This window comes from Benincasa hispida, chromosome 1 (genome assembly GCF_027475165.1).
Source record: "Benincasa hispida cultivar pf3 chromosome 1, pf3_genome.v1.1, whole genome shotgun sequence".
Lineage (NCBI taxonomy): Eukaryota > Viridiplantae > Streptophyta > Magnoliopsida > Cucurbitales > Cucurbitaceae > Benincasa > Benincasa hispida.
Genome location: NC_143478.1, coordinates 65,843,467 through 65,851,751, shown reverse-complemented (window position 1 = coordinate 65,851,751; position 8,285 = coordinate 65,843,467).

The following is an 8,285-nucleotide window of genomic DNA, read 5'->3' as shown; positions in this document are numbered from 1 at the left end:
TGCTGCCTATTCATGTAGAAGACCATTCGGTGGTGAGCAACAGCGAGATTTGGTGGACGATAGACTTACCGATCACAGCGACAGCGAGAGTTGTTGATATTGACGAGAGCGAGAGATCAAGAGAAGAAAAGTTCTTCAAGAGGCATGTCTCTCGTTCCTTTGTTATTTTTCTAGTTAAAAGCATGTCGTTATTTGTTAGTAGATGCATAGCTTGTATGTTTGTGAATGCGGTTTTTCTGTCACAATAAATTTGGAACGATCTTGCTTCCGCTCATAAGTACTCTTTGATAAGAGTTCCTTCAATCCCATGCATTAGAGATTAAAACAGTTGATGCCACTTTAATTTCCATTGAAATTGAAGTGGCATGAGGTGTTATAAATCAAATTGAGCAAGTAGTCATGCATGCATAATTCGAATGCATAATCAATTGGTTGAAAACGATGATCGGATTTATATTGAATGCCTAACTTGATCTGAGAACTAAATGAACCAATTACTGTTTACATTTATCCCTTGCAATTTATTTTCCTGCATGTTTTCAAAATTAATCAAAACCCAAAACCCCGTTTTTATTGTTTTTCCAGTCAAATTTAACTTAAGAGAGAAATAGTTCTGTGTCTCCCTGTGGTTCGACCCTGTACTTACCACTGTTGCTTAGTAATAGGATTAGTTCGGTAGTTACAAATTTTCTTTTGTTTCGTGGCTCTTTTTTGGAATTAAACGATACCAATGAGGGTCCAAACAAGGAGAAATAGTCCTAAGAGGTGCAACGGTAGGGGAAGCCTCAGGAGAGGAGGGTAAAGTAGTATCATTATGGTTATGTGAATTAGAATCAATAAAGGAAGAAATAGGAGATACATAAACTGTATTAGATGTATTTGACATTAAAGAATTAGATGACGAGGCAAAAGGAAAAGACATTTCATCAAATAAATCATGACGAAAGATATGAAGACGACCATCAAATGAAAGAGTTACTATAGCCAATAAAGGTGCAGGGAATAAATTGAAGAGATAGTTTATGAGCTTGATAAGCTTGGGAAACCATTTACACCCAAAAGTTCTTAATGAAGGATAATTAGGTTTAACGCCAAAAAGCTTCTCCAAAGGACTAACACAATTTAATACTGGTGTAGGAAGCCTATTAATAAGATAAACAACATTAGCAAAAGCTTCATCCCATAATGATAAAGGAAGAGAAGCTTGAGAAATGAGAGTTAAACCAATATCCATGATAATGCTTTCTTTCAATAATGTCATTTTGTTGAGTTGTGTGAGGACATGTAATGCGATGTTCTATGCCGTGTAATGTAAGAAATGGTATAAAAGGTTTGAATTCACCACCCTCATCAGTTTGAAGACATAAAATAAGTTGACCCAACAATTTTTTTAATAACAAGTTTAAATGTCAATAAGGCACAAAAAACTTCAAATTTAGATTGAAGAAAATAAATCTTGTATGTCTACTGTAGATATCAATAAAACTCATGTAATATCTAAACCCATTTCAAGATAAATTGCAAGCAGGGCCCCACAAACCACACACAATAAGTTGTCGTGGCTGAGTATATTTAATTGTGGAAGTTAGAAAAAGAAGAGCATGCTTTTTCCCTAAAGCACAAACATCACATAAGTGTATTTTATTTTTATTCGCTGTGAAGTACAGAGAATTCTTAAGAATAGATTGAACAAGAAAATTTTGGTCTAGACGCCATGCCAGATATCAACAAAATTAACAAATGAAGTGAAAGATGGAGTGGAGATAGCACTATACACTTGAGGATTAGTTATGTGGTTTCCAGACGCAGTGGAACTTTTATGAGATGTAGTGACATTGAAACGGTAAAGACCCTTATGGAGCTAGTAGCCCTTGGAGAAGCATGGGGCTAGTAATTCGATCCTTCACATAACAAACACGAGGGTGAAGTTCAAAATACACATTATTATCTTTAGCGAATTGAGATACACTGATCAAGTTTTTTTGTAGTGGAAGGAACATGAAGAAGATTGTTTAACACAAGAGATCGAGTAGATGAAGTAGAAGAAACAAACGATGAAGAACCATAATGAAGAATCAACAACTTAAGACATTTGCTGCATAGATCTGGCATCCTCCTCCATACTTAGATTTAGTAGTTAGGTTATTGAAGTTGTTTGTTAAATGATCTGTAGCTCCCGAATTAGGATACCGGTTACTATCATATTCAGATCATGAGAGGCCACCATAGTTGACATCTATGAAAAACCGTTTTGGTTAGCAGAAACAAAGGTGGCATTATTATTAGAAAAACTTGATTGAGTAGTCTGAGGGGGGTATATATCAAAAGAAGCTTTTGTCTGTAATATGCCCAAATTTGGTGAAAATTTGGTATTGAGGCTTGTTTCTGTTGTTTCAATTATTGTTATTTGATCGCCCCCTTCAATTTGACCTTCCTCATCCATGACCTTTCTGATAATTTCGATTGGACTGATGGGAATTGTTTTGCCTTGAAGAACTATCTTCTTTCTTTTCTAAATTTTGTGAAGCAAGATTAGCAGAAGGCAAGAAACCTTCTAGACTAATTTTGTTCTCAATCCTGGTCTCCTAAGTAAGCAATAACTGAGTAATATCTTGGATAGATGGAGAGTCTAAGTAAGTAATAACTGAGTAATATCTTGGATAGATGGAAAGTCAATTCAGATATCACAGAGATCATAAAACCATATTCAAAACCTAATCCAACAAGAATATAAAGAATATGATCATCTCAGGATACATGCTTATGGACTGAAGCTAGGGCATCAGCGCATTGTTGAATTTTCATAAAATATTCCTTCAAAGGCATGGCTCCTTTCTTAATATTCTGCAATTGGTTTTTAAGTTGCATTGTCTGAGCAAGACATCGTGCTAAGTAAATACATTGGAAGGTTGCCCAGATTTCTTTAGTTGAACTTGTTGGGTTTTATGTCCTAAAATTCGTAGATAAAAAGTATAAATAATTTATTGTCATCAATAAAGAGTTATCGATGTTAGTTCAATAAGTGTTGTTGATTATGTTGAATTCGTTTTGTTTTAATAACCCTAAATCCAATAAACTAACATCTTAGGTTGTCTTATGAGTCTTGAACTGTATGTGGAGACATACATGGATCAATATTCAAGATACAGCCTAAAGGGTCTATAGTATAGGGATAAAGTTGGGAACTTTATCCTGGTGACACTATGGATATGACCCACTTTGTATTTTATACAAACGCAATGATCCAACACATTCGTGTAGGCGACATGCGAGTGGAGGTATCTTATGTAATGAGTTTGCATAGGACTGAACCGTGAAATAGTAACCACTAGTTGTAACTCTGTTGACTAGTTAGGTTTCTATTTTAATTGATTACCTAGGTAACTTAGTCTTATTTCTGAGTCTATTATGACCTCCTGTTCACGAGAGATTGTCTTTTGATTTGTATGGGTGAGAGTAGCCAGTTCGCATACTCAATATTCCTACCATTTTGGAGACAAGACCGAGTGGGGAGCTGGGAACATAATAATACAAGATGGATTTCACTCCTTCCAAACAATAGGATAAGTAAATGAGTGTTCCCTTAAGTAGTGTCTTCAAGACTTGAACAAAAAACCCTACCCTCTCACTGGCTCGAGAAGAGTTTCTGTTTAATGATTAGACCATAAACATGTTGTTCATTAGAGGAGCACTGGTACTCAAGGATAAAGAAGTAACCCAGGGGTAAAATGGTAATTTTGATCCAGCTGGTATTACGTGTTGGGGTTGATGCCCTAAATCTCGTAGGGTCCTATAGTTTGTAAATGTTTTGTACAAACTCATTGTTTATTTCATCAAATATATGGTATTTTATTCCATATTTTTTGTATCATTAACCACAAACCAATTAAACTAGCATTCAGGGTTATCTTGTAGCTTAAACATGTATGTATAGACATACGAGTGGATCATGTTTAAGTGATAACCTAAATAGTTTATAGTAGATGGATAAGGCTGGATACCTTATCTTGGTGACAGTACAAGTATGACCCGCTTTGTAGGTGTTACAATTATTGTAAAGTGCTACAAATGATCTGGTCCTGATCATTCATGTGTAGACATGTGAGGGGGAATATTCTATACAAAGGGGTTTGTATAAGACCGGACCACGAAATGTTTAGTCTTATTATATAACACCGTTCATAATCGAGACTTACATTTCACTAGGATGACTATAGGTAACATGACTTGAATTCTGAGTGAGATGTGAACTCCTGCCTGAGCGATCCTTTGATTTGTATGGGTGAGAGTGGCCAGATCGCCGACTCGATAAACTTACCATTTTAGGGATTCGTCTGATTGGAGAGTTGGGAACATAACTACACAAGAAGGAATTCACTCCTTCCCCGAGGTCGGGGTAAGTAGATAAATTGCTCCCTTAAGGGTTGATTTCGAGCTTGAACAATGTGGCGCCACACCCTCTCCTAGCCCGAGAGTGGTTTAGTCATAGTTGGACTATGATCTATTGTTCATTAGAGGGATCAGTGGTACTTAAGAGTTAGATGTAACTACAGGGGGAAATGGTAATTTTGGCCAAACTGTACTCACGAGCAATTGTGGAGGGTCATCGTACTATTGATTGATTATATACAATTGATACATAAATATATCTGTAGTGCGAAGAGTGCAGTTGTTGGTCTTTAGTGGAGTGCCCGACAGTTAATTGATGGTGAATAATTTAATTAAAGAATTTAATTAATTATTCACAAACCATTGGAGCTTCAAGCTACAGGTCCATGAGGTCCCTTCAGTAACTCAACAGAGTTTTAATGAGGATCAAGTTTTGGATTAATTTGAATGGTTCAAATTAATTGAGGAAATTAATTATATGTGATATAATTAAGTTTATTTAATTATATATGATATAATTACTATAATGTATTTGATATATTATAAAATAAAGTATTTGTGAGAGGAATTAAATGTTTGAATATGATTCAAATGTTAACTATATGAATTAGATTTATATAGTTAAAATTTAATGTAAATGTGAATTATATTAAATGCCATTAGTGAGAGAAAAGAAACTATAGGTTATATATTGTATATGATACAATATTAAACTATATGTTATATGTTGTATATGATATAACATGTGATTGTTGGGGTTGATGCCCTAAATCTCGTAGGGTCCTATAGTTTGTAAACCTTGTATAAACAAACTTGTATGTGATTAATAATATTTGATATTTTATTCACTTTGTCTATAAAATATGTGATATTTTAGTTGCATTAATCACAAATCAATAAACTAACATCCAAGGTTATCGTTGCAACTTAAACATGTATGTGGAGACATACAGGTAGATCATATTTAAGTGATAACCTAAATGGTCTCTAGTATATGGATAAGACTGGATATCTTATCCTGGTGAAACTACGAGTATGACTCGCTTTGTAGATGTTACAAATGTTGTAAAGTACTATAAATGATTTGATCCTGATCATTCATGTATTAGACATGCGAGCGGGAATATTCATACAAAGGAGTTTGTATAAGACCGAACCACGAAATGTTTAGTCTCATTATCTAACACCGTTCATAATAGAGACTTTCATTTCACTAGGATGACTATAGGTAACATGACCTTAATCTTGAGTGAGTTGTAAACTCCTACCTATGAGGTGATCCTTTGCTTTGTATGGGTGAGAGTGGCTAGATCGCCGATTCAAAAGTCTACCATTTTAGGGATTTGTCTGATTGAGGAGTTGGGAACTCAGCTACACAAGATGGAATTCACTCATTCCCCGAAGCAGGGGTAAGTAGATATATATATATATATATATATATATATTGTTTTGTATATATCTTTATCGATAAATATTGAGTTTCGATGTTGCATGAGGTTGTTTGATTTCAAAAAGTCGAATCTTTTGTGAGTTAGGGGATGTGAGTTATTAAATTGATTTGGGATTTATTATGTATTTTTTGTGAAAATGATAAAATGATTTTAGAGCATATTGTAAATCTTCATATATAAAATAAGATTTTTGTAGTTTAAATTTTGTGGGTTTTATATTATGAAATGATGAAGCCCGATCGAGTATGCTTCTCAAGGGACCAGGGCACATCAGGAAGAGATGAAAAACTGGGTGGGTATCTTTAGCTTGGGTCGGGGAAGTTGAATTCTACTTTTTTGCCCCAATCAAGAACCTGGTCAAGTAGTGATCAACAGATAGGATAAGAGTGGGTATCTTTACCTTGGACCGATTTTGTTTTTTTTCCTTGGTTAAGACCATGGTTGAGTAGTGATCCGGTCTCGTACCCAGCTGGATGGGGTTGTGAGCTATGAAGGAGAGGGTGGCTCAGGGGTGGGTTGTTGGGTAGGGGGTGACACGATGTCGGGACGTTAGCCACTTGTTTTTGCTTTGATCTCATACCCAATTGGGCATGACTTTGAGCGGGGAAAGGGAGGGTGGCCGATGTTATGGGGTAGTAGGGTAGTGGGAGAGAAGAACCAAGCATTAGCTACTGGCTTTTGCCCCGGTCCCATAACCAACCGAGGAAGAATTCATAATTTGTAGGGGAAGCATTAGAATTTGAAAGGAATTAGCATTTTTTTGTATTGTTCTTTTCCCTAATTTTTGTTTGAAACTTAAATGATAAACATTTTAAAATTAACTAATTTGATTGATTTGAGGAGTCAAATATATCGATCAACCATTTTTTCTTTTTCAATTTTATGAAGTTTTTTTTTTTTTAAAAAAATAAATTACAGCTAGCTTCGTATAGGAAAGTTTTTTTAAGACTAAAAATGTGGAAGATAATTAATTCATTTGCTTGATTTGAGAAGTCAAATCTATCAATGCAACCATTTTTTCCCTTTTTTTTTAGTTTATGAGATTTTTTTTTAAAATTTTCATTTAAAAACTTTCAAAACAAATCCAATTTATTGAAAAAATAGTATTATAATGGATGTAAAACTCAAGAATTACAAAAAATAATTAAAGAAAGTAGGTCTGGTTGAATACTCGGTCGGGCTACCGGGCTAAAAACATAACGGTTAACCTGGAGATAGCCCACCTGGTAGTCTCTATGTGCCCTGGTGTTGGCGCCGTTGTTAACCTATGAAACCAGTCGAGTTTCAATGAAAAAAGTTGATTTTTTAACCTTTTTTTTTTTCTTTTTTTCTTTTTTTTTTTTGCAAGAACAATTATAGAACCCTAAAAGAAAGGCATCCAAAATTCAACATTCAAAATATAATTAAAAACATTTTTTAGAAGATAAATAAACTACTTTCAAGATCTTTAAAACAATCTTTCTTTTTTTTTTTTTCCTTTCATATATAACCAAAAGGGAAAATCTTCTTATAATATAAGATTTAGAATTTAGATTAAAATTACTATATAAATTTAAAATTTTAACTTTTTAGTATTTTGCTTTTGAATAGTGAATACCTAATTTTAAAAATAGTTTTGAATTGAATATAAAAAATATGACATGAATTATGAAAAATTGAAAATCCAAAATTTGAAAATGAGGCTAACTCAACTACATAGTGTTTATACTATTAAGCTCGAGGTTCGAGAACCATTGATAATAGATAAGAGATTGTTTGAATTTAATAAGATGAGAATGGTAGAAAAGTAATTAACCATATCACGAGTCTGTTTGAGGCATTGAGATGATATAAGATGTCTGAAGTTGGGGAGTTCTGATGTTTAGGGAGTTTTGATGTCTGTGTTTGGGGTGTAAAGTTGTTTTGTCGAGTTCATATGTCTGTGTTTAGGTGTGCAGAATTCATATATCAGTGATACCTAGTTCAGTTTTTTGTACTCTAAAATAATTTGTCTGTAAGAACACTATTTTTTTTTTTAAATCTTATAATTCAATTATTGTATCAATTCAGTTTTTGTATTCAATTTTTGTCTTTTAAATAATTCTTTATTATTGTTGTTTAAAAAAAACTCAGTCAAAATTTAAGAATAGTCGTAAATAGTCAATGAAATACCAACCTTTAAAAATACAAAATTTAATTATAAGCCAGGGATGGGCATGCCAACTTTTTTTTGTAAAACATTTTTCCACTTTTTAATACTAAATGATTATGAATGGTTAGTTAAATATTTTAGTAAGACATTTAAAAAAAGGTTTTGCTTATGTTTGATTTTAGGGATTTTGTTGAGACTTTTCTCATATATATTCACGGATGAGTTTTCTATTGAGGTTTTATAATTAGCTTTTGAATGGTAGATTTTGAATATTAATGTTGTATATGAAGATATATTTTTTTTAATTTTTATTT